Genomic DNA, 27,468 nt, shown 5'->3' with positions numbered 1-27,468 from the left:
TCAGTTTCGAGAATATTTACGCTGGCTTTAAGAAATGCTGGATTTCCGACGCACTCTCAGCACTGAGGACGACGTCATTTCGGAGCTGAGGACACCTGCGAAACCTCCCAGCAGGGATACCCTTCTGGGATTTCTGGTGAGGACGTAGCTTGTAGCGTTCGCTTGTGATTTTAACTAGCAGAGGTTAATGGTAATAAAAGTGTGCCATGCTTAACGTTTTTCTTATGTTTTCTAAAGGTATATGGGTTTACCTATATTCTATTTACATGTTCTTATCTCTTGACAATTTCTGTATGTGGCGGCCGACCTATATTCCTGGTAAATCTAAGCTTGAATAATTACTGCTTTGTTACCCTGTGGTGACGGTGACAAGCACAGTACCAAAACTGTATATCATAACATTCTGTTTTGGTGTGCTTCTGAAATGAAAAGCGAGTAAGGCTCAAAGAAACACAATGTTGGCGAGCCCTGTTGGCGATCTTCGAAAATCTAGATCCGCGCGTCGACTATTATGCATGACTCGTCAAACTGTCCAGAGTAATCGCTAGTCTCGAATACCTTACAGAAAGTATAACAGTGTTCGCGGCGGCTTTGCAATCTTACCACACAAGATTCGTTGAGAGCCTACACAAATGATAGGAACAACGCTAGTATTCGTGTAAGTTTGAATTCAGGCAGGCGTCTTTCACTCCGAGCGATAACAAAGTAGGAAGTGGGTCAGATGGAACCCCCATAACAAGGAGAAGTTTGTACGCATGGTAATGCCACCCTTATCAACAGCATAGTCGTAATACTAGAAATACGAGAACAAAAAACCTAATCAACCGTATAAGACAAACGCAATAGACAAAAATAGACACAAAGTCTTACTCATCGTTAGCATTGTCAGAAGGGCTTAAGGTCCAATAATCGACGATTTCCGGCCGCGAGCAGTGCAGCTGTATTGCGTAATGTCACGTGGCAACCCCTCATATGCCAGTGCGCCAGTACGCCGGATGATCCTGTAGGACCAGAAATAGCGTCGATCACTGGTTATTAACCGGCATTTGGGTCCTAATGCAGATGAAGTTACCGGGCTGGTATTCCATGTAGCGTTGCCGAGAATTGTGGTGTCGACTGCTCGTGTTTTGCTGGATTTGAGGCGCAGATGCGCGAGTTGTGCTTCTTCGGCGCGTTGTAGAATGGAGCTGCGTCGAGATTCACTTCGTCGGTGATGCGCAGTCGGATGACATCCAGAGTCGTCATCGCGTTTCTTCCGAAAACCAGCTTGAACCGCGAGATGTGCGCTGTTTCTTGCACTGCAATTTTGCATGCGAAGGTTCTGTACGGAAGGTCGGCATCTCCCTCTTGTGCTAGGCGTCGACACACATTGCTCACATTTTGGTGAGGATCTTCTTTAGCATTCCTGCAGGACAATTCGTCTTCGGGTTGTTGGCAGTTGTCCTGCTGTGGCTTGTCTGGCTGTATTGCAGAATGGTTTGTGTGGGCTTTGCTGCAAAGGCAAATGATGTGGGTGATGAGGACTTCCGGGGCACCATGTTACATCGGTATGCCCTCGATCAAGACTTTCACCACTTCGGTTGCACTGCCTGTCGGCAGAGCTTTCGTCTCAGCGAAGTGGGTAAGGTCGTCCATCCGCACAACACACTGATTTCCGTATGTTCACGTGACAAAGTGGGCCAATATATTTATCTCGGCAAGGACCCACTTTGACTGCCTGAAGCAATCTCGCTAGTCCTGTTAGTGGCGTCTTGCGTCGCTGGCAGTCTCGACATGTCCTGATGTAGCAAATAGCGTAAGCGGCGGTGCGTGTCCGATAATGCAACCTTTGTATCCTCGCGAGCATAGGGGAACAGATAGGTGCTCGGCTGTGTGATCATCAAGCAGGGCGTGCGATTTTTGCGGCCGTAGTCTTGAGATAACCAAGAGAAGGTAGTTTGCATGTACTGCAGAGAAGATCTTAAATACGAGGGCGTATTTCTGCTGTGCAAATGATAAGAATGATGATATGTACTGTTTAATAGCGCAAGGGCCAAGTGTGGCAAAATAACGCCAAGGCAGTGGTTATGAGTACGGAATGGTCTAATGGCTGATGTGACGTGGCTGTAGAGAGGCCTAAAACTAAAAGCTATCAATTGCTTAAAATACAAAAGGAATAAAAAATATGAGAATGAGTGAAGTAGGGTATGCTGCAATTATATAATGTAGTACAATGGGTGTAATAGCGTTACATGAATAAAAATGAACAAGTGATTGTTGAAGGCAAGTAGCACAACAGCCTCATGCGGGTGCCTTGAGTACAAGGGCCCAGAGGCATGTGCTATAACAACGGTTGACATCGCAAACGTGGCTTCTCGCAAGAGGCCGTGTTACGAATTTCTTGGAAACGATGAGAATCCACGATTACACACCATTCCCCGAAGTCGATCACGTCTTCCAAGTTCTAGACAAGGCTTCTTATTTCCGCTTCAGCGTGTTGAAGCTCCGCGAATTCTTTTGCGTGTATTGTTCATAGGAATTTGTCTTGTGCGTCTTGCAATGGCAGCTGGGTGGGGCGCGAAAGAGGCAGCCAGCATGAAACGTTTAACGTTCGAACTGCTAAATCACTGTGGTATCCAATTCTTGCAGTTTCAGGCTCCTCTGTGAAATGTGTTCTGTAGGATCCTTGCAGTTTGCCAGCCGCCACATGGGTGAGGTTGGCTTACGATTTTGAGGGACCTGCCCTTTAGATATTGGCCAAATTTTACAGTAGCTCAATAAACGGGAAGGCATTCTATTTACATCGGTGAATATTCGGCCTGTTGTATCGATAACGTCGTGCTAGCATGAACAACGACCCTTTCTATTCCGTCATTTTACTGAACAAGCACTGCAGCGGGCCCGACGCGACTTGCTTTGGTACGGACTTACGTATCGGCGTCATCGTAAACTTGAGCAAGCATCGGTGGGAATGCAGGCATCGTTTGAGTTCTTGAAATGTTTTAGCTCACGGCGTACCGCAGCTATACTTGACGTCGGATTATGCGCGGTGGGTCAGTGGCAAGGTGAAGCGTGAGAGCTACTTGATGGAGCGCCAGTAAGAGGCACACAGACCCCACTACTACACTACTCGTCATTGCCAAAGCGGCACTTTTGCGGCTTCAGAGCGAGCCCTGGTGACTTGATGGCCTCTAGTACTGTCCCTTGCCACCTAAGGTGATCGTCGAAATTCCCGGAGAAGACGACTCACCTAAGTGGAGAAAACAGGTCTGCCACTTCAACCATGCAAACACGGTGTTGCAGGGTGCTCGGCGCCTGCAACATTGCATGTAGAGAGCACAGTCCGAATGGCATGACCTTGAACTTATGGAGGCTCTCCGGCCTAACGAAGGCGGTCTTTTCGCGATCCCACTCGTCGACGAGTATATGCCAGTAGCCAAATTTGACATCCACCGACGAGAAGTACTTAGCGTTGCAGTGCTGATCCAATGCGTCGTCTCTCCGTGGTAGGGGGTACACTCCCTTTTTTGTTGCACTGTTCAGTCGACGTTAATCGACGCAGAGGCGCAGGGTTCCGTTCTTTTTCTTCACAAAGACAACAGATGCACACGGGCTTCAAATTCCAAAGTATTCAGCTTCCATAATAATCGCAAGTGCCCGCGTGTGTTCCAGAAAGTTCTACATAATTCCCTTCGCTAATACATGTAATAATCATATTGTCACGTAGTCGTGACGTCAAAGAACACAGTAGCAATACTGTTAAACACAAAACTAACTTTTATTGGGCGAACCTGTGCCCACAAAGAGGCTACACTTATAGCAGAACGATAGCGGCGAACACGGTCGGCGATCGTCGAAAATCTGATCAGCCGGTGAAGCGCGTCGGCTTTTGTACAGCAGTCGTCGAATGTTCCAGACTAATCGTTCGGACCCGCGTGCCTTCCACAAAGTTCTACACCATTCGCGTTACGCGATGAAATCACATAACACAAGGTTCGGCGACAACAGACAGCCGGGTAGAAGCATCGATAACTTCCTAGAAACGTCGGATACATGCAGGCGCGACCCGCGCTGTGCGATTACATTTGTTAGGCGGCGAAACGTGGTCGCCCGATAAAGATAAGTACACGTGTCAATACCACCCTCTTAAAAAGCATCGACCCGATACTGCATACAAATGAAAGTAATAAAGAAAAACACCCGTAGCAAAGAAAACAAAAATAAGGAAGTTCGTCAGCGTCCGTAAAAGGGTTTCAGTCGCACCACGTGGACCACTTCAAATCGTGTGCGGCGCCGCTGTGAATGCGAAATTCCGTCTGGCACGACCTCATAGTCCAGTGCGCCAATACGTCGAACGACCTTGTAGGGTCCGAAATAGCGTCGCAATAGTTTCTCGCTCAGTCCTCGTCGGTGTATAGGGGTCCAAACCCAAACACGGTCACCGGGTTGGTACTCGACGAAGCGTCGTCGGAGGTTGTAGTGTCGGCTGTCGGTCCTCTGCTGGTTCTTTATTCGTAGGCGGGTGAGCTGTCGGGGTTCTTCGGCGCACTGGAGATAGGTAGCGACGTCAAGGTTCTCATCGTCAGTGACGTGCGGCAGCATGGCATCGAGCGTCATCGTCGGGTTCCTGCCGTAGACCAGCTTGAACGGCGTCATCTGTGTTGTTTCTTGTACCGCCGTGTTGCAAGCGAATGTTACGTACGGCAGGACGGCATCCCAGGTCTTGTGTTCGACGTCGACGTACAGTGCTCACGGAATGAAACGCGTCAATTTAGGGCGAAGTAATGTGCACAGTTTCGTTTCAACCAGCTGCAGTTCGTGTCACATCGACGTAATTCTGGCGCATACATTTACATCGGAGTCCTGGTCACCTTTGGTGACCAAATTCCTAGCGACATGGCATGCTGCTCTCGCGTACTTTGCACATATGTAGGGTTCTACTAAATACTCCGTGTCCCATTTCATTCCGTGAGCACTGTACATCGCTAGCATGTCGGCGAGGGTCTTATTCAGCCGCTCCGTAAGACCATTCGTCGGCGGGTGGTAGGCCGCTGTCCCCCTCTGCCTTGTCTGACTGTATTTCAGAATGGCTTGGGTGAGCTCCGCTGTAAAGGCCGTTCCTCTGTCGGTGATGAGGACTTCTGGGGCGCCATGTCGCTGCAGGATGTTTTCGACAAAGAATTTCGCCACGTCAGCTGCGCTACCTTTCGGCAGTGCTTTAGTTTCAGCGAAGCGGGTGAGGTGGTCCATCGCCACGACGATCCACTATTTCCGGTTGTTTACGTCGGAAAGGTCCCGGCAAGGCCATCCCGATCTGCTCGAATGGTCAGCGAGGAGGCTCGATTGGCTGCAGTAATCCGGCTGGCCTTGTCGGCGCTGTCTTAAGTCGCTGACAGTCTCGGCATGTTCTGACATAACGGGCGACGTCGGCGGTCAGGCGCGGCCAATAATACTTTTCTTGTATCCTCGATAGTGTCCGGGAAAATCCGAGGTGTCCAGTGGTCGGATCGTCATGTAGGGCGTGCAATACTTCTGGACAAAGTCCTGACGGGACAACAAGAAGGTAGTTGGCGCCGACTGGTGAGAAGTTCTACTTCACGAGTAGATTGTTTTGAAGCGTGAAGGAAGATTATCCGTGCTTAAATGCCCTCGGGACAACGTCGGTGTGCCCTTCCAAATATTCGACGAGGCCTTTTAGCTCCGGGTCTGCCCATTTCTGTTCAGCAAAGCCTTCCGCACTTATCATTCCAAGGAAGGCGTCGTCATTTTCGTCATCTTGCGGCGGCGGGTCAATGGGGGCGCGTGATAAGCCATCGGCATCGGAGTGTTTTCGTCCGGACTTGTAGGTTACAGTGATGTCGTATTCTTGTAGTCTGAGGCTCCACCGCGCCAGTCGTCCTGAAGGATCCTTTATATTTGCTAGCCAACACAACGCGTGATGGTCACTGACGACTTTTAATGGCCTGCCATAAAGATAAGGGCGAAATTTAGCTGTAGCCCAAACGATGGCGAGGCATTTCTTTTCGGTCGTAGAATAGTTGCCTTCCGCTTCTGACAGCGACCGGCTAGCGTAAGCTATCGCTTGTTCGACTCCGTTTCTCCTCTGGACCAGATAGAACGGCACCGAGGCCTAGACTACTGGCGTCAGTATGGATTTCTCTATCGGCGTACTCGTCGAAGTGCGCAAGTACCGGCGGCGACTGCATGCGTCGTTTGAGTTCTTCAAATGCGTCGGCCTGCGGCCTTTCCCACTTGAACTCAACATCACATTTAGACGTGTCAACGGCTCGGCGATGCGTGAAAAGTCCTTGACAAACCGCCTGTAGTAGGCACACATGCCAAGGAATCTACGCACTGCCTTCTTGTTGATGGGTTGCGGGCACTGTGCGATAGCAGCTGTCTTTTGCGGGTCTGGACGGACCCCAGATTTGCTGATTACGTGGCCTAGGAACAGAAGCTCATCGTAAGCGAAGCGTCATTTTTCCGGCTTCAGAGTAAGCCCTGACGACTTGATGGCCTCTAGTACTGTCGCAAGCCGCCTGAGGTGATCGTCGAAATTTCCAGCGAAGACGACGACGTCATCTAAATAAACGAGACAGGTCTGCCACTTCAATCCTGCTAACACCGTGTCCATGGATGACGCGCTGGAACATTGCAGGCGCCGAGCACAGTCCGAATGGCATAACCTTGAACTCGTAGAGGCCGTCTGGGGTGATGAAGGCCGTCTTTTCGCCATCTCTTTCGTCGACTTCTATTTGCCAATAGCCAGACTTGAGGTCCATCGACGAGAAGTATTTAGCGTTGCAGAGCCGATCTAATGCGTCGTCTATTTGTGGGAGAGGGTATGCGTCCTTCTTCGTGATCTTGTTCAGACGACGATAATCGACTAAGAAAATTAGGGTTCCGTCCTTTTTCTTTACCAGGACAACACGGGATGCCCACGGACTTTTCGACGGCTGGATGATGTCGTTGCGCAGAATTTCATCGACTTCTTCTCTTATAGCTGCACGTTCTCGCGGCGACACTCGATAAGGGCTCTGGCGGAGTGGTCGAGCGCACTCCTCAGTGATTATGCGATGCTTGGCGACTGGTGTTTGTCGAATCCTCGATGACGTCGAAAATCAGCCTTTGTATCGTCGGAGCAGACTTCTGAGCTGCTGTTGCTTAATCACGGGGAGACTTGGATTAATGTCGTAGTCTGGTTCGGGAACCAACGTCGTCGGGGTTGATGCGGCGGGATCCAAGACGACAAACGCATTACTGGTTTCCAGAATTTCCTCGATGTACGCGATCGTCGCGCCCTTGTTGATGTGCTTGAACTCCTGGCTGAAGTTTGTCAACAACACTTCAGTTTTCCCTCCATGCAGTCGAGCGATCCCTCTTGCGACGCAAATTTCACGGTCTAGCAGTAGACGTTGGTCGCCTTCGATGACGCCTTCTACGTAAGCGGGTGTTTCGGTGCCGACCGAAATAACAATGCTGGAGCGAGGCGGGATGCTCACTTGGTCTTCGAGCACACTCAAGGCGTGGTGAATAGGAGGGCTCTCCGGCAGTATCGCTTCATCTTCCGACAGCGTTATTGACTTCGACTTCAGGTCGATGATTGCGCCGTGTTGGTTCAGGCAGTCCATACCGAGAATTACGTCTTGTGAACACTGTTGGACGATAACGAAGGTGGCAGGGTAAGTCCTGTCATGAATGGTTATTCTTGCCATGCAGATTCCAGTCGGCGTGATGAGGTGTCCTCCAGCGGTTCGAATTTGAGGGCCTTCCCATGCAGTTTTAACTTTTTTCAACTGCGCGGCGACGGGTCCACTCATGACGGAGTAATCGGCTCCTCTGTCCACTAAAGCGGTGACTGCGTGGCCGTCGAGAAGCACGTCGAGTTCGGTGGTTCTTTGTCTGGCGTTGCAGTTAGGTCTCGGCGTCGGATCACGGCTGCGTCGTGTTGAACTGAAGCTGGAACGTCGCGTCGACAGGTCGTCTTTCGTCGTCTTATTCTTTCCTTTCACACTTCGTCGGGACGGCGGCGTGTCGTTATGTCGTCGAGGTAGTTTCTTCGGTGTCTTCGTCGGCGGCGGAGGATCTTCGTCAGTTCGACGAACAGCAACCGCACCTCCATCGGTTGCTGCTTTTAGTTTTCCGGATACGGGCTCGCTGACCGACCCCGGGCTGGGCCAGTGTATGGTGGGCGCTGCGGCGACAGGTAGCGGCCTGGTTATGGCGAACGCGACGGTCGTCGAGAGCTCCACTGAGTAGCGGCGAGGTAGTCGGCGATATCGCGACGGCGTTCACCTTGCTGCGGGCGCGGAGCATTCACGGCGAAACGTCGCAGTCCCATCTCCCTGTATGGGCATCGTCGGTAAACGTGACCCGCTTCTCCGCAGTGGTAGCAGAGCGGGAGGTGGTCAGGAGCGCGCCAAACGTCTTTCTTCCTCGGGTAGCTGCGCTGGGCGACGGGTGGGCGTGCTGGCGGCGGCGGTGGTGGTCGACGGAATTGCGGCGTTACGGGGCCCTGGCGCGGTCGTGGAGGGGGACCCTGACGGCGGGCGACAGCGGCGTTGGTCATCGCTTGCGGCTGAGGCTGCGGCGATTCAGGGGCTACTCCGAGTCGTTGTTGGAGCTGCTCACGTACGGCGTCGGCAATCGAAGCCACTTGAGGCTGTGATGATGGGAACAGCTTCTGTAGCTCCTCCCGCACGACAGCTCGGATAGTCTTGCGTAGGTCGTCGGTGGCCAGTGACTGAACTCCGGCGTAGTTTGTCGAGTTCGTGCGGTGGTCGAATTGCCGGTTTCCCATCTCGAGTGTCTTCTCGATGCTGGTGGCCTCGCGAAGAAACTCGTCGACGGTCTTCGGTGGGCTTCGTACCATTCCGGCAAAACGTTCCTCCTTCACACCACGCACGAGTAGGCGGACTTTCTTCTTCTCGGGCATTTCAGGGTCGGCGTGGCGGAAGAGACGGCTCATTTGCTCCGTGAAGATCGCGGTTGTCTTGGCGCACGACGCTTGCGAATGTCCGCAGGAAGCCGCTACGGAAAAGTTCCCGGGTCGTTAAGGTGGCTTCTCGGCACTCAAACCACGTCCTGGCTGCGTCTTTCACTGCGTAGAAGACTTGTCGCAGTTTGTCGTCGCTGTTCCAGTTGTTACACGCAGCGACTCTCTCATACGTCTCAAGCCAGCTTTCCGGGTCCTCGAAAGTTCAACCGCGGAACGTCGGAGGCTCCCTGGGCTGCTGCAACACGACGGGGGACGCTGGGGCTGCCATTGGGTTGGACTTGGTGGTGATCTTCCTAGTCGTCTCAGGCAAAAGTCCGTGCTCCGGGGGCTGTCCTTGCAGCCTGCGGCTACCTCGCTGGTTCTTGGCGACGTTGGTGCCTTCCGCGTGAGGACTTGGGTCACGGCTTTGTGGGAGCGTCCGGTACATGAACGCAAAGTACCTCCACCAGATGTCACGTGGTCGTGACGTCAAAGAACACAGTAGCAGTACTGTTAAACACAAAACTAACTTTTATTGGGCGGACCTGTGCCCACAAAAGAGGCTACACTTATAGCACAACGATAGCGGCGAACACGGTCGGCGATCGTCGAAAATCTTATCAGCCGGTCAAGCGCGTCGGCTTTTATACAGCAGTCGTCGAATGTACCAGACTAATCGTTCGGACCCGCGTGCCTTCCACAAAGTTGTACACCATTCGCGCCACGCGATGAAATCAGATAACACAAGGTTCGGCGACAACAGTCAGCCGGGTAGAAGCATCGATAACTTCCTAGAAACTTCGGACACATGCAGGCGCGACCCGCGCTGTGCGATTACATTTGTTAGGTGGCGAAACGTCGTCGCCCGATAAAGATAAGTACACGTGTCAATATTACCCAATATTCGCCAGAACCCCCTCCCCCACCAGACAATGGATAGAACCATCGAAAACATTATTCCAGAAACTTCCGATACATACAGATGCAGGCACGTTCTGGGCTGAGTGAGAACATTTGTTTAAACGGTGAAATGCGGTCACGCGAACAAGGTAAACAAGAACCCGTGTCAATATGTACATATAATTGCATATCATATACGCCATTTTATTTTAATATCATTGGGGATTAGAGATACACTTAAACAGACACTGTTCTTCATATTTCATGCTTCACGTAGGGGTTAATTGAGTACAAAGAAGAAAGGAGGTCTCACTGGCATTTAAAATGTTTCAAGCTTTCGCCTTATGTAGCCCGGAGAACTCGGTGGCACATAATTATTCCCACAAAAAAGGCGTAGTCGAGAAAAAGCAAATTTGATGCGATGCATAAAGAAACACAACGCCGTCTGATATAACCACGTTTTCATTACGACACCTGGGCTCTTCAATATTTGTATGAGCCGACGTTATTTTGATGCAATCCTGTAATGATTTCACATTTTTTTGTTTATACGCATGGAAGGTTAGATCAATCCCAATGTTCTGTGGATCAATTCTCCGCACTACTAGCCAGTCTTTTGTGCCCTAACAGGTGAGATAACCACCGTCTGTGCCGTTTTAAAGGTTAGCCCGCGCGAAAATGAGTGATGCCTTGGTACCCTGCTCTAAGAGGAGCAATAATTCTGTGCTAAGCAACATTTCGAGTAAAACATGACGACTACTCACATCCTAAGCGGCAGCAGTACTTGTGATGCCGTCGTCAATTACCGCGGCGTTTCTGCCCTTGTAAAGGTTTATTTATGAAATATTCAGCTGTAACAAAATCAGTGAAAAGAAATTTATTCTGACGAGCCTAAATATTCATCCTATCCTACTTGCAGAATATGGTCCGATGGGACCATAAAACCGCAATGTTGCCTTTATAGAAACCGCGCAGGGCCGGTCGTTTGTCGTCTAGAGCTTGGTTTTCCATTCGCTGCTTCCCGTGACCCAACTGTAACACTTATCCACATTTCATCGCATTTTATTGCCCTTAGAGAACAAACACTCATACAGATCAAAACAGCATCACCCACCCTGACTCAAATTGGATGTCCACAAAAACAGACCTATGAGCAGCGCGATGAGGCAAACGGCGCAGCAGAACAGAAGTACTTTCTTGCCTGTGTCGTCTGCTTCGTCACTGCGAACGACAAATGCCCCATCAAAATATTCCTTCGCATAAATAGGCTCGGCATGCTTGCGTTTCTCTATTCAACTAACATATTTCTGTCTCTGCGCTATTGCAACAGATTTTCTAAAATTCTCGCCAACAATGCGCGGTAATATGCGATAACCTAAAGAAAACGCGAATAAGCGATTTCATAAAATATTTCCATTGGATTGCATTTGTTTCCTTTACGAGGAAGTTTTATATTGGGAGCTTCCATTTCAATTAATTTAAAACGATGATTTTCTCCCCGCGCAACTCGTGCACCAAATTTGATGAGACTTGTTGAATTAGGAAGAAGGAACTTAGTCCAGTTGTAGCGGACTACTACGTGCCAGAATGGTCCGGTCACTAAAGACGACGACGACACGTCCGGCAAGATGACTGTGTGCGAGCAGTGGAATCGGCGGAATCAGGCTCCAGCCTGATAAAGGGGGTTTGTTTAAAAATATATTTCGTAGACGCAGAGACCAGCTTCTGCCTGGTTTTCCTTCACAGTCATTAAAGAACGGTGTTACGAATATATTTCACTATCTTTATAAATAGATCGTTGCAAAATAAAACAAACCTTAAATATAATTTTGCAAACTCTCCAAAGCACCAATAAAAGCTATATTCTAATTTCGTCAACAGCAATTGATACATATAAAGCATACCGAAATTAGGCTAAGATGCACGACCCTGAATTCTACCTGTAATTTTCAAATACGGGACTTCAAATGCCCTTGTAATCCATGCAACAGATTTACGCAAGTATTTTATGGCCCATTTATCATGTCGAGCAACTAAGGACCGTCGTCTTTCTTTCGTCTCCTTTGGTCCGGGCTTTTACACGTCTGCGCGCACTATTCATCTTTCGTTTCAAGCACGCGTGAATACACACATGGCCTTGAGTGCAAGCACCCAAAAGTAAATGGAATTTGGTTCGTCTCTTTCCCCGAATCATTTAGTGCACCCCAAAAATAAAACACCAAGATCAATCTGTATTTAGAGTGACCGTTAGAATATTTCTCAGAGAGCCATAAAAATTTATCAGTGGCCGTTCTTTTGGAAACGCAAATTATTAAAGTCAGTTTATATATATATATATATATATATATATATATATATATATATATATATATATATATATATATATATATATATATATATATATATCAGAAGGACGTACTTCGAAGTTTTCAGTGCCACATTAAAGCTTTAGGGTTGGGTGCATAGGTATACCACACGCTTACTATATTGTTGTAGGGCTTGCATACGTTAATTGAAACAGCGCTTCACTTCAATGGAATCGCCGGTGCTAGGTTGAGATGAGAGGCACAGTTGCAATTATTGCTCTTTAGAATCAAGAGACGTGCATAATAAGGTAACGCACATGTTTAGCTACACGAATAAGTGCAGGCGCGTTGTTCTTACCTTAGTTTTATTTCTGTAACAATAACAAGAAAAACTTCGATAAAGCATTTGAAAAATAGCGTCAAGATAACGGATTACGAGATTTATCACAAATCGAAGTTGCAAGGTACCTACCCTGTCTTTTTGTTTTCATAAGTTGGAGAAATATTACACGAATTCTTACGTTTACAGTATGAATTAAGCGGACATTTCCTTAGTCTTGCTACAGTCAGCAATTCCCTTGAGAATTTTTGAACGTAAGTATAACATTTCTTAACCTATTCTTAGGTGTAAAGTTGTGGGGTGTCTGAAATAGCGAAATTACTAGTGAGACTCACCTGTACCCACAGTTGAGGCGACTGCTGAAACGGAAAACAGCAAAGAGTGAAAAAATGTGAAATACCAAACTCGAGCAACGCCTTCACTCTGCCACTAAAATCCGGCATCTCATTCATGGAATTGAAGCAAAGGTATTGCAAGAGGGTCTGTGCGAACCTTCCATGAAAACGAAGTGTCCCAGGTGTGCATCTTACGCAATAAGCTGGTGTTAGAAACCCAGATTCCGCACATTTCATCGCATTCTGTTGGGATTGTAGTTGTTCCGGCTTGCAAATGCGGCGCGTATTTTTAATACTTGGGTTGTTGTGCGCACAAACCAGATCCTTCGTATTTCTTTTTCTTTTGGGGGGGGTGGGGGTGGAAGAGGCGGGAAGGAACGTGAAACTAGGGCGCATGTTAAAATATAACATAAAGTAGTAGGTAAATAAAATATATAGAAGCCAGCACTTTTAAGAACGGTAAAAGCTTAGGCAGCCAGCGATGGCAACTCCGCCTAAAAACTTTTGCTGTTCGGGCTAACCACGTAAACAAAACGACCAGTGCGAGAAGATAAACTTGCAATATTTGGTGAAAATTTTACTACAGCAAATTTCAGTGCACAGAGGTCAAGAAAATATAAATTTCAGTTCTATTTTGTTAAGCTTACCTTTTCACGAGTATAACTGGTAAATGCAATTATGTAATACACTGATATAAAGATCTAAGATCTCATGTAAAGGTTGTTTGCGAAAGTATTAACATCCATCTAAACGAAGGCTTCTGGAATAATGAAAATTCACGGGGCGCCTAGTTGCGCCTCTGATCAAAATCATAGTACCATGTTCATACACTGAAGTGGTTTTACGGAGTTGCTGATGAAAAGGAACAGCATGATGCCTCTCTACAAGCAACGGCCCGTACATAAATGTGCATACATTGCTTGAACACAGCGGCTGGTGAAATTCACTAGGTGAACAGAATGTTTTTAATACCTCAAGCGCAAATACTTTTTGCTTATACCGGGTTTCTGGCCTAAGCTACGATATCGAAATGAATTACAAGACACCATGCTGCACAGTCTGCAAAAAAAATCGGCAGTATGTTACACTCCTGTAACACGTGAACGTGAAGCCCTGCTGGCACAAGTGGTAACGCCTCAACGTTATCCGATAGGAGAGGTCAGATTGTTGAACGACATAATGAGCTGCAGTGTGAAGTAAACGCATTGTGCTGTCGGTTGATTTCCTCAACAACACATGTGTGCACATAACACACTATCTAAACGTACTTTTATTCCTTCTTTCGTTCTCTCTTTCATTGTTTTCTCCTTCTTTCCTCTTTCATCGCTCTTTAATTCTTTACTTAGTTCCTTTTCTCGTTCCTTCTTTCATTCTTTCTTTTTTTCGTTTGTCCTTTCATATTTAGCCATTGCATCTCTGCTTGCTTAGGGGGAATGAGCCATTTCAAGTTATCATTTCCTTTTCGGATATGAGTCATTGCTCATGGCTTATGATATTTCAGAATCACTCGACTAAACGCCGCTTTTTTCGAGTATGAGCCATTGTAACGAGTCACGTAAGGCTTTTGCCCTAACGTGCAGCCATTTGATGTAGGTAATACAATGCAAGGGTGTTGTCGTACATTATTTTATTAGTACGTCTTTGCAGAAGTGTGGTTCTGAAGCTCGAGTTGAAACCATATTGAAATGGAACGTGCTCATGGTAATAGTTGTCTATAGAATCTTTTTATGGGTGCGTTGTCCGTAAAAACAAAAATCCCAACTTTGTATTTTTCTGTCCCCTCATTACCAGCTAATTTGGAAGGTGAGCATTCATTAAAAGAAATAAAATTCCTTAACAAGAGGACACCACTTTCATAGTTTTAATGTGCATATATTTATGTGACAACTGCGTACAACGCGTCAAAACGCTCAGGGTTTATGTGGGTGGGAACAGTTACTTCTTGTGTGATGAAGCCTTCCTGGTTCTAGTTATGAAACAGATTGAACAGACACTGCTCCCTTTTCGTGGGTGACCTTATTCCATGATTTCAAATGTAATTAGTACATTGTAAGTGTAGAACTTTTAACGTCTATTGAGTACTTTATACTTTCTTTATTTTAGATTAGTAAAGCCAGCTTACCCGTTACAAGTTTGCACAACTATTGGCAGCGTAGTAATTTTGCATGTACAACAAACGAGTACTGTTGGCCTCTGCTATGTCAGGCAACATAAAGACGTGGCTACCGTCATCAAGTCATTTGCAAGTGAGAAGTACGAGCATGAGCATCTAGCACCTCGATATCATTTCGACAATGAAAAATGCCGCCACTTGTTTCGCAGATATGTGGTACCGATGCGTTCACATGCGAACTATGAAATGGTTCTATTGTTAATATTATGTAGCCACTCACATGAAACTGATAACTCTTTGTGAGAAACCTGTTTGTCTGAGATTCAACGATGCATAATGAAATTTACCGCCGTTAACGCAAGGGAAAACCTTCGCACTACCCGATAAAGGGTCGATAAAAAAAATTCCTCGTTATTTTGCAGTGTTCTTAAACACTTTGCTGCCAGTGGCCACATTTGTTGATACTTATTGTAATGTCAGGTACTCTTGAGAGAAAACTAGCGGTGCATTAAAATCCCGCGCCTTATTTAGCCTGGAATATGGTCAAGGAGCGAGATAACGGAGGAGGCAGACTCGTAGCCAGCACTTTTTCTTTTTTTTTTGAGGGGGGGGGGGGGTTGAGGGAGGGTATAGGGTTCGATTAATCTCTCTTGTGTTTCTCATTCATGGGGCATCATAATACAACTACAGTTGAAATTAGAATACACGAAGGGATGCCCTCGCAAGATTTTTTTCATTAAATCAGGAAGCTTGCAAAATTGAGAAAGAACTTTTTGGTCCCTCAAAATCTAAAACTGTAACGTAGCGCACCTGAAAAGGCTATCGCGGCATCGCATTTGCCGCTAATCTAGCCATCTGTCACACAAACCATGAAACAACGAAAGCAACCACCAGTGCCCCTACCAAGGCGGTTTTGAATCGGTGGTTCCATGAATGGGCACATCGCGCAGACTCGACAAATTAAAGCTAGGGATGTGACCATGGCATCCTAGATATTTTAACGCGATAACTTTACAACGCGTGCTCGAAGAAGAACCCGTCTGTGTCGAAATTAGAAAGGAATCACCGCTTTTTTAGACATTTGTTTCATGGCAAACGTCTTCAAATCGAGTTCGGCCAAGTTTCTTTCATTAATTCGGGTTGATGGAAAAACTGAACCCAATGAGTACCTGCCGGGAAATGGAAATTTCTTCGCAAGATCGAGAACTTCGTAAAATCGCGTTTCGTTAGATCGAGATTTAATTGCATTACGTTGAGCGAGCCGCTGGTCTCCCTGAAGGCGTGTACCGTCCTGTAGTTGTCTGGGGCGGGCGTTCGAAGGATATGCGCCTTTGTTCAGAAGCGCCTTGCCAGGGATAAAAGTGAGCAGGGCGCACGCCGGACAAAAGGTCTGGCTGGGGGGGGGGGGGGGGGCTCCAGTGCCGTCGGCCCAGCCTGGCTACGCCACCGTCTGGAGGGGAAACTCTCCCGTTCGTCAAGGTCAGAAGACGTCACGATTAATACACGCCCCGCGCTCCGCGAGCTGTCTTGCAGGATGCGGTATTTGTCGCAGGCATTTAAAAACGTTGTGCATTCAACTCCAGTCAGGCTCCCGAGAATACCTGGTGCGACAGCGCAGTCTCAGACACCGGGGCTTCGCGCTCGCGGGTGGGCTTCGTAGGCCACGTGCCGAAGCTCGTCGAAATCACGTGCAAAGCGCTGAGGTGACGAACGTGGCAGGAAATAACTATCCGTGTGGCGTCGACAAACAGATGTGTGTGAGCAACTGACTAGGCGAGCACACGGCGTGTGGCGGAGCGTTCGATATCTTGCCTCGGGGGCAATATTTGCACTGCACCGCGAGCGGTGATCGACTAAGGTGCCTGAATATGACCGATATCACCATTGTGCTGTTTATCGCAGGGTGCTCGAAACCTGCTTCCTCCTCGCCATATGTGTGACGCTCAATCGCCGCTCACGCACGCTCGGTCGTGGCGTTTGACTCCCCCCGCAGCTATCTTGATACGTGGCCACAGTGTTTTCAGCTTCCAAAGGGGAACACCATGACATGGCCCGGGCGGCCGCTTAAAAAAACAACACTGCTGCAAGCGTTTTCGCAAATCCTTGTGTTCACTTCCATTGTCATCGGTTGTGGACATTTTTTCTGAAGCCAAGTACACTTTCCAAAGCCAAGTACAAAGGAGAACGCCACATATTGGCTGAGGTGTCCATTAAAAAAAAAAAATGCCTACGAGTAGCTCACGAGGTATTTTGACATTTTGTGTCTGCATTTGCGGAAATTTTTTCCGGTTGCAGAAAGTAATATAGATCGCTGAATTATTTTCATGAGTTGTTGCAACTGTGAAAAATAAACAAATAAGTTTTAAAAAGACACATTTTCTTGCCTACACTGTTTTCCGCAGGCCCGAGGTTAGAAGTGGCGCTCTTTGTTCAAAACGGAGTATACATTCGTCGGCGATTTAACGAACTAATGGGTGCATCTCCACAAGAAATTCTGTCACACTGAATACAGCCTACAGCTCGGTGTGGCTGTGCGCAGACTTGGTGCACTATAGCGCATCAACACAATCTCTCTCATTGTATCCTAAAACCGGTCTTTCGTACGCTTTGAAGATTTTCTGCTTGAAGCGGTCGAGCTGTTTCTGACGAAATCTAGAATTTATGATGGCTGCTGCACTGCTGTCCGACCCTTCCTCTTGATCACCCTTCATCTTGATAACGTAAACTATTATGCTAGTGATCATCATCATTTTTTCTTTCCTTTATACGTATACTAAACAATTCTTTTCATGGTAGGATTTATAGCGTCGCAAGAAAAAAAAAGACGCTGCGGCAGAAATTACATAACGTAGATATGCAGCCGCCGTCAGACTTGGCATGAACACTGAAGTTCCCTTTCTAGCAGGTAACGTGGACAAACACTGCTTTGCAAAAATCGTTCGATGTTTCGGGAAAAATACGCCTGAAGGTGGGCAACTTAAGGCAGCCAATTCAGGAATCACTAGCACTTCCCACAATAAAATCTAGAGGGTGCTTGATGCGTCTTCAGGCTCAGTATGATGGCGGTTGTAGAATTTACTTCCGTGAGAAAACTAGTTTTTTTTTTCTCAAACGGGGGAAACACATTGTATAAACAGCTGAAAGGTATTGTAAGGTCACTCTGATTGTTCGTGTTCTTAAGTGTCACGAATCGGCCACGTGCTGTGTGTATAGAGAGGGGGTGCACTTCCCCCCCCCCCATGTCAGCGGGGCAACCGTTTCTGTGTTATGTGGGGTCACGGACCGCGCGGTGTTGGGTGACGCGTCGCGGCAGGCGCCAGGAGGGCGAGTGCCGATTCCGGGAAGTCGGTATTGTGCGCAGGGTGTTGGCAGTCCGCCGACGGTCACACGAGTCCACACAGACCAGCCTTGAAAGGGACCGCTGTATACGGTATTGTGGGTCTGGCGCCCGAGTACCAGACTAATTGGAGGCGCCGCCGAGGTTAAGAAGGGCTTAGCAACCTTGACCCCGTGCCGCGCGTCCGGAACGCAATCGCCAGCCTTGTTGTTGGGTGTGACTGCCTGTGTGGTGTCGAACGCCAGCTTACAGTGCACGCTGTAGGGATGCGGTGTACTCGTGAACAGTGCATTCGGACGGCGGCGTCTTGTAAATACGCACTCGGAGAACTTTGTCTTGTAGACAATAAGTTTGAAGGACAAGGAGGGCCATCCGTCTCCCACACGGCCAAACTTTGAGTACAGCGGCACTACGTGGTGTCGATGCCCCTGCTTCCGAGACATTTGCGGCCTAGACGCCGTTGGGATTTGAGGCGGTCTAGCGATAACTTGTTCGGGCCTGGAGTGTTTTGCTGAGCCCGTCACTAACTACGTAGAAACGAGAGGGCAACGGAGTTTTGGGAAAGAAGGAAAAGAGCTTTGTTTTCCAATATGTTTATTTTTAAGAGTAAGCCCATCCCTGTGGGTTGTGGCTTAACAAACGGTTGACTCTGATTGGCAACTAACCTGTGGGACGGGCCAACGGCCCTACCGCCTTTTTTTCTTTGTATATTTGGGCTATAAAAATCGGGACGACATGCTGTCCCTCAGACTTGGCTGAAATCAGGATTACTGATAGATCAGTGAGGCTCCGTACCATGTACGTTAGACTTGGCTGAAATCAGGATTGCTGATAGATCAGTGAGCCTCCGTACTATGTACGTTAAAACGAGTCTGGGCTCTAACAGTCATTGAGACAGTCGAAGAGTGAGACTTTGTTACTCAATTGTTCAAGTTTGTAATGTATTTGTTTTACCTGCCATGCATAAGTTCAACTATAAATATTTCTTGTACATCTGACCTCATCGCTTCCTGCCTGCGTTTGATCAACAACTGCCGATCATCGTCCGAGAAGCTTCAAGTTCCAACGGAGAAGCGAGGACAACAGAGAACGTACGAAACTTTACTGGTATGACATGCATGATATAAAGAAACAAATGTCCCCAAACAAGATCACGTTAATTTCGCGAATTTTTAACAAAAACCCGGGCGCTCGTGCTTCTGAGACGCTTCGTTTGGCGCGGGAGCTACTGCATCAGCCAGTACATATGCGCTGGCTTAACGGAACTTTTCAATCGCCCGCCGCCGTGGCTTGGCGGCTGCGGTGTTGCGCTGCTAAGTGCGAGGTGGCGGGATGGAATCCCCGCCGCGGCGGCTGCAACTCGACCGGGGCGAAATCCAAGAACGCCCGTGGCCCGTGCATTGGGGACATTTGATAGATCACATAGTTGCCAAAATTATTCCGCAACCCTCCGCTACGGCGTGTCCAATAATCAAATCGTTGTTTATTCTAAGTTTATAATCTATTACAACTTTTAATGAGTGTTTCCTTAGCGAGAACTGGGAAACGCCTAAGGTGTTGCGCACACATTTGTGAGCTAACTAAAGTGACGTATTTGCGCTATTACCCGGTGGAAGGAATGCGGCTGACGTGGACATTAGTATATGCAAACGATTTGCGTGATCCTTGTAAATAATGCATTTAAGGCCGAAAGATTTTTGTGCATTTTTCCAAAAAATTAGCAGCTAAATTGTGATCATTAAAGTTGGAAGATTTCAAATGCACATACTTGATGCTGCACAAAACCCTGTGGAAGAAGTTTGGGAAGGCCTTTGGAAATGCAGAAACCTATTTCTGTTGACAATGCGTGGTGCCGGTTTATATTACGTTGTATACGCACAAAACTTACCATCTTCAGTTTCATCCCCTGTAAAAGGAAAAAATAGCGGAAAATTTACTGAATTGTAAAACATTATAGATTCACGCTTTATACACATCTTGAAGCATTGGTTGAGAATTTGGCCAGCTGCACTGTTTAACCTAAATGCCGGGAGCAGTACCAACACTTAATCTTTCTTAGGCGTTCTATTTTCTACGTTCAAGCTGTAAGGCTACTATTTTATCAGAATGCGACAGGACCCTCAGAACACACAAGACAGGAAACCATGCCAATGTATTCCGCGTCCAGCACCCAGCCGCAAATTCTTTATTCAGTTGTATTTTACATTTTATCTAGTACTTTTTCATACGGAAGTAACTTTAACTTTAACTGGCCCTCATATGTAAATATAGCTTTTCTTAATCAAGAAGCAAAATTACTTCTTTTATTTGCAGGGAGACCAACTCCTTAAGCTCCTCTGAAGTGGTTGAGGACGATTTCTTAGAACTCATCAAAAATTCATTGGCAATGTTCAGTTGATCTTAACAGCTATCATGCCCAGCTTTTTCTAAACCACATAAAATTCCTTGCCTTAGCTTTTTGTAAAACGTTTCCTAGGTTCACCTTAGCATTAGGAGAACTATATATATATATATATATATATATATATATATATATATATATATATATGTATTGTTACGACGAGTTGCGAAGAAGTGGCTTTATTTACAGGCGATTGCTGATGGTGGTAGCGTGATCGTAGCGCAGCCTGGCCTCACCAGCTCTTCGTTCTCTTCGTCTTTCCTTCTCTCTTCATGTCCGCGCATTTCGTATCGGTTGCAATATATATATATATATATAAATTGTCACGTGGTGGTGATGTAGAACACAGTAGCAATACAGTGAACGAGAAAACTTTAATTGGGCGAACCTGTGCCCACAAAACAGGCTACACTTATAGCACAACGATAGCGGCGAACACGGTCGGCGATCGTCGAAAATCTGATCAGCGGGTCAAGCGCGTCGGCTTTTATGCAGAATCGTAGAATGTTCCAGACTAATCGTTGGGACCTGCGTGCCTTGCACAAAGTTCTACACCATTCGCGTCAGGCGAATAAATCAGATAACACAAGCTTCGGCGACAACAGACTGCGGATAGAAACATCGATAACTTTCCAGAAACTTCGGATAAATGCAAGCGCGTCCCGCGCTGTGCGATAAGATTTGTTTGGCGGCGAAAGGAGGTCGCCCGATAAATATAAGTACACGTGTCAATATATATAAGGTATGTAAAAGACTTAGTTTTCACATTATAGCTAGAAACGAAACTATGACATGGAAAACGCAATTGATGTACATTACGCAAACCTGCAATTTTTTGATGATCGTAAATCGAACGCGTCAAAATATTCAATAATAATCTCCATTTATCGTTAGGTGTCGGCTTGGCGATCATTTCAATGCTGACCGCCTTGTATTCAGGACTGGATCACGAAAGCAGGAAACTGGCCTGAATACTGGCACGTAAAGGTAGTGTTCCAAATGTGGGCTGCGAATAGTCTGAGCATCACCTCCGAGATTTGGCAGCACGTGTGGTCTCGAAGGCCATGACTCGATTCAGTATACTTGCTTCGTATATTAAGGGCAATTCATGGTGGCATGGAAATCCTGGAGTCGCAGCATAAGGCCGTGCTGATATCCACAGCACCAGATGTTTGGTCGGACGATAAAAATACAAGGTGTGACATGGTGAACTTAAACCACAGAGCCCTTAAGTTTGTTTTTAGCTAGACGTTTGTTTTTAGCTAGAGGAATAGTTAAAGCGTGTCTTTTATTTCCCAGCTGGACAGCTTTATTACCTACCATCTGCAGTTGTGCTAGTTCAATGGCTTATCTGAGGCGAAAAAAATACGCAGATCCCACACACTGTAGGTATTACTGACATTATTTGGCGGTGATTTATTGACGGAATACAACAGTCGCGACGGGATGTAAAATGTTACCATGCCTGCTACGCTTAAGTTTGTTGTTCTTGCTCCGCTCGACCCTTTATGCAAGCCTTCATCTCGTCGGCACTAAGTGCAAGCTTCGGCACCATTGTGGGTTTTCGCTTACAAAACTGCCTCCTCCCTCTCTCTCTCTATTTCCTGGCTAACATTCTTCCCACTACTCTACTCCTCTAATGTCGTTGCTGTTGCAGGTGAGCACGGAGGCAAGCGCGGCAGCTTCTGCACAGCATTTGAGAGGGGTCACGCCTATGTAGGCGTCCAGAAGGCATTGTACAAATGCGACGAGGTGTAAATCTTGATATGAGCTTCTCTCGTCGTGTTTCCTTTGTGCCACACTACTGGCATGTACTAAAGGCCGCGCCACATTCAGCGGTTTTACCGGCGTTTTCTGGCGTTGCGTCACTCGGCGTCGACGCATGTACGCCACCACAGAAGGCTCCCACCCACACGAGCGGCAGGCGGACCAGCTCTGATTGGCTTGCGCTCGAAAGCCAGTGAACGCCTGGCAAACGCTGCATGTGGGGCGATCTTACCGCGACAGCGGGAAGGGCCGTGTGTCGCAGGACATTCCGTGTCGACGCCGCGGGCATTGCTTGGCGAATAATCATTCTGAACCACAACCGCGCAGGCCCCACATGTGGAGCATACCCTGTCTCACATTCTTTATGACGTTATTCCTCGGAATTTTGAGAATGACAGCTCATAAACAAATGTCATGAAACAAAACACCAACAGCGCATGCCTTTTGTGTTTTTTTTTTGTGTGTGACACAACCATGTCTCGACCACGTCCTGACACGGCCGGCGTTAGTGACGTGCGTCTCAACTACGTCCTGACGTGACCGGCGTTGGCGGCGTGGCGAACAGGGCAGCAGAACCAGCAATGGGAAAGTCGAAGGAAAAGGCAAAGAAAGCTTCGTAATTAAAAAAAGAAAACAAGGGTAACGCGAACATGAGGAGGACCGCAACGAGGCATTCAGGGCACCAAACTACACAGAAGAGAAGCACCAGGATTGTTTGCCGTTGAAGCCGATGTTGAGAGGCAAGTTCACTGGCCTCGGCTCGGACACGTGACAAAGTATTTTCGCTAGCCAAAGCAATTTTCACCGCTGGAAACGCTTCATGAGATTATTCCCACAGCGTGTTCACGGGCACCATATGAGCCCTGTAGACAGGGCTCATATGGTGCCCGGCATCTGTGCATGACGACAGGGCGTGATTCCATCAAGCTTTATATCACTGAGGTCGCCGGATGCGCCTTATTAAGGCGACAGCCTTATAAGCCCTACGAAGCGAAAAATCCAGCGACCGGCGTCAACCCCGCATGGCAAGACCACCGACGTGACTAAGTGTTGACATCCCGTTGCCGGCGAAGGACCTGCTGCCTCTCGCACTGTGAAATCACCCAAAAAGCCGATCTGGCCCACTTCCAAAATTGCTCTCAGGGCCATTAATTCAGATTAAAGTAAATCAAAGTACATGAAAAGAGAATAATGTGGATCAAGGTAGACTAAGGTTGGTACAAATTAATGCAAGGTGGAGAGTGCCCTGTTAAAACAGTTTACACGCTTTCAGGCGTATCTTGTACGACAATAATAATCTCCATCAGCCTTCTTTGTGTTTCGTTTCCTTAACTGTGTGAGCCCAGTAATTCCAGGTCACGAATGGCATGAGGGTTGTCAGCATGAAATAGCATTCTCGACATGAAAGTAGCGAGCGCAGATTTTTCTCGGAAGGAAACTCAATCAAGGCCGATGGCTGTTGTTGTGGGACAAGATACGCTTCAAAAGGCGCCACCATATTCAGTTAAGTAGTCTACCAGTAAAAGAGGCCGTTAGATTTCTATAGCCTCTATTTAGAAATATACACAAATTTCAACACACCGGTATATTTTTTGCATTAACTAAACCGAATTCATGTGGTAGCCCGTATACATGAAACTCACGGAACTGCAGGGAAACCCTGCGTGATTGATCCTTGCACGTTGGCGAATTATTGTTCTGAGTAACATGCTGTCGGTAGGCACGTCACCAAGCGTCTGACGTCCAATTAAAGAGAAGCAAAGCCGCACTTAAAATCTTGATAGCAGTGTTGCGCGTCCCACCCAAAAGAGCACTTTCTCTTAAATTCCTCATTGACTCACATTGTTGTTAAAGGGCCCCTGAACCACTCAAAAGCTGAAGGCAGACGATTGATTTCCCTCTCGCATTTGTCACGTCCCCCACGGACCATCGAATTTTTCTACAAGACACGTGGACACTGCGTCCTTAGTGAAAGACACCCAGCCACTCTTTCTTGATTGACAGAATCATTCACTTCCGCTCTTCAGGACTCCGCGCGCTCTGGCTACACGACGATGGTGCCGCACGGTCGGTGGAAAACTGAGTGAACGAGGTGACATTAGTTGATTGCGCGTAACAGGAAAGCTAGACAACGAACAGAAGTGGGTGTGTGAAATGTATGCTAAATGTGTGCTAGCAGGCGGATTGGAAGTGATGTCCCTTGTATGTGATAACTTCGGCATCTATAAGGTTTGATGACCTCACACGCTTCACCTTGTTGTAGTCAAGGTGCGTGAAGAGAGAAACCAATAAATTTCGGAGAGGAGTGCGCCATTCCTTTAAGTCAGGGAATCCGCATATCACTTGGATCCCGAGATTTCTTCCTCCACGCCACCAAGAACTTAACCAATTACAGCGGAACGCAAGCGCGGCGTTCCTTGTGAAAGAGCAAGGACCGCGCCTTCCATGTAACTTGGAGGGAAGTGGCAAGTTTAGCGCAGGAAACAGAGAGTGACGTTACTAGTTTCATATTTGAAAAAAGAACCCGCCTAGCATTTGATTTCATTTGTGTTGTGATAGCGCTGTGGAAGCGCCATGCATGACTCCCGAAGAGCAGCGCGAATACCATGAGTGACGAAAAAACAGCAATGTCAGTATGCAGAACAGTGTCGTGCTCAGGCGGGGCAGAACCCAGTTCAAGGCTACGTCACTTGTTCTATTGGATCACGTTATACCACAGCTTCTGGCCAACCACCTTCATCGCGTGGACTGGAGCCCCATTTTCTTTCATTATTAGCGGATCTTCAAGAACCCTTTAAAAGCAGCAACACCATAGCTGCCATCGTCTTTCGGTTAAAGGTAGGTCTTCTTGTGACAATTTTCTTTTGGAGCGACCTGTTTCCTTCCTCCGGCAAGCTTTATTTCAGTGTATCGCATAAGGAAGCCGTTTCTAGTTCATGAGCTGCAATCGTTGCTCGCGTACAAGCGGAATTGATTGTACGGCGCAAGACATGCGTTCAGTGCGCGTGCGTAGACCTCAACGCAAACTAGCCAAGCCGTTTTGCAGAAAACATCTCACTGCTCTTTTTTTTTTTTTGTAGTGATTGCACTGCAAGGAAGAAAGTATTGTAGTCCGTGTTTGCCCAGCACAGCGCGCCTCAGTTCCTTGAAAAGCTCAACGCCAAGTACGAAACCGGTATGGGTCGATTTTGTACCTGCCGCGCAGTCGTGGGTTACAAGACGAAGCAATCTGAACTCTGAATTAAACATTCACTTACCCATGTTTGGCGCCGGAACCCCGAATATTCACCTGAGTCACTGGAAAGAGGACAGAAGAAGGAGAAACCTTGAGCGAACGTCGTGGCTCAGACCTCGCGCACTACTCCCTTTTTTTCTTCTTCTTTGATAGCCGGGCACTTGATTGCTTGGTTGTTCTTCATTGGTGGCGCTTACCCACTAAGGGGAATTGGCAAAAATGCGGCGGTTCAAGAGAAAAGTACAAGGGGAATGAGGAATGCCTAATAGAAAAAGTAAATCACGGTGAAGTATAACGCCTATCGCTCTTCACTCACGAAGATTTGGATTAACTTTCATTTTCCTTCAATGATGGCGCACATCCACGGTGCGGGATCGGCCAAGATTAGGATAGTATTCCGTAACTTCTATTATTGCTAAAATAGGTAAAATTATCTGAATAGAATGAATAAACATAACCTATGAAGAACTTAAGAAAATCTCCCTGAACCAACTATACATTCCCTCACGGCTGAACAAACATCTCTGTGGCAGCTTTTCTTTTTCTTTTTGTGCCCGAAAATCTAGGTTCATGCCCATGAGACTTATTGGAGAAGCAAAAGACGATAAAATTACCGTACAGCACGGAGGAATATTAGAATGAATACCTATGTATTTATTTATTTGTTTACTTATTTGTACATGCTGCCGCCAACATATGGCTATTGAAGGAGTAAGAAAAGAACAACCAATTTCACAGATACATTAAGACTAATAAATAGCAGTAAGAAATTCATCTAAATTGCATTCGATTACATTCCCGGGCAACACATTCTGGCACTGAATGGTACGAAGAAAAAAAGCACTCTACAAAAACAAGTCTGAACAAGAACTATAAGGAGCAATATTTAGTGGATGATATTGACGATTATTTGAGGGTGCTGAAAATGAAATATAATCACAAGAAGAACAACGTGGTGAATTTATATTAATGTGCAATAACTTCAAGCAGTCAAAGTGGACACTTTTCCGGAGTGTGAATAACTTCAGGTTAGAAAAGTTGAAAGAGGGTGAAAAGTATCTATCATAACGACGACAGATAAATCTGACAGGTTTTTTTTTCTGTAGTGAGTCTAAGAATTTGACGTGTTTTTTTGTGATGGGGATCCCATATGATAGAGGCGTGCTCTAATATTGAACGTAATAGGGTATATATGTTAACAATCTAGTGCGTTTTGTTTCGGATGGGTGGGTGCACTGCAAATAACCAAGGCGTCGAAGAACTTTTTTGCAAGTTAGTTCAATGTGCGAAGACGAAGACGTATCGTGTGAAAAAGGAACTCCCAAATGTTTATATTGGTTAACTCTGTTCAAGGTGTTGTTGTTAAAGGCGTATGTAAAATGTGATAAAGAACGACGCCATGAATATGATAAAAGGACAGTTTTGCTGAAGTTGATTATCATCTGCCACTGTTTGCACCAGCCGCAAATCAACTTGAAACATGTGTTAAGAGTGACGTGATCAGATATTCCTTTGATGACATGGTATATGACACAGTCGTCCGCATTTAAGCGCATTTTTCAGGAAATAATAGATGGGAGATCATTTAGATAAAGTAAGAACAGCAGATGGCCGAGCGCGGAGCCTCGCGGTACACCTGAGCACCAGGGATTTATTAGAGCTAAAAAGTACGCAGTGTGACCGTTGAGAGAGAAAACTAGACAACTAAAAAAAATTAAATTATGGGGTTTTACGTGCCAAAACCACTTTCTGATTACGAGGCACGCCGTAGTGGGGGA

At 46.9% G+C, this 27,468-nt stretch overlaps 1 protein-coding gene across 1 annotated transcript in view; it reads right to left on the bottom strand.

Moving 5' to 3' along the window:
• Nucleotides 1–12,887, bottom strand: part of LOC129386728 (uncharacterized) — a 64,251-nt gene extending 51,364 nt beyond the window's left edge. Inside the window, exons 1-2 of the mRNA XM_072284099.1 lie at nucleotides 12,838–12,887; nucleotides 10,971–11,077 (exon numbers count right to left, since the gene is read on the bottom strand). The gene's annotated coding sequence lies outside the window, so the exon portion shown is untranslated. The remainder of the gene's footprint in view (nucleotides 1–10,970; nucleotides 11,078–12,837) is intronic.
• Between the last annotated feature and the right edge of the window lie 14,581 nt (nucleotides 12,888–27,468).

The sequence above is a fragment of the Dermacentor andersoni genome, chromosome 8, assembly GCF_023375885.2.
Source record: "Dermacentor andersoni chromosome 8, qqDerAnde1_hic_scaffold, whole genome shotgun sequence".
NCBI lineage: Eukaryota > Metazoa > Arthropoda > Arachnida > Ixodida > Ixodidae > Dermacentor > Dermacentor andersoni.
The sequence above is the reverse complement of the archived record's forward strand: the minus strand, read 5'-3'. Positions and strand labels throughout refer to the sequence as shown.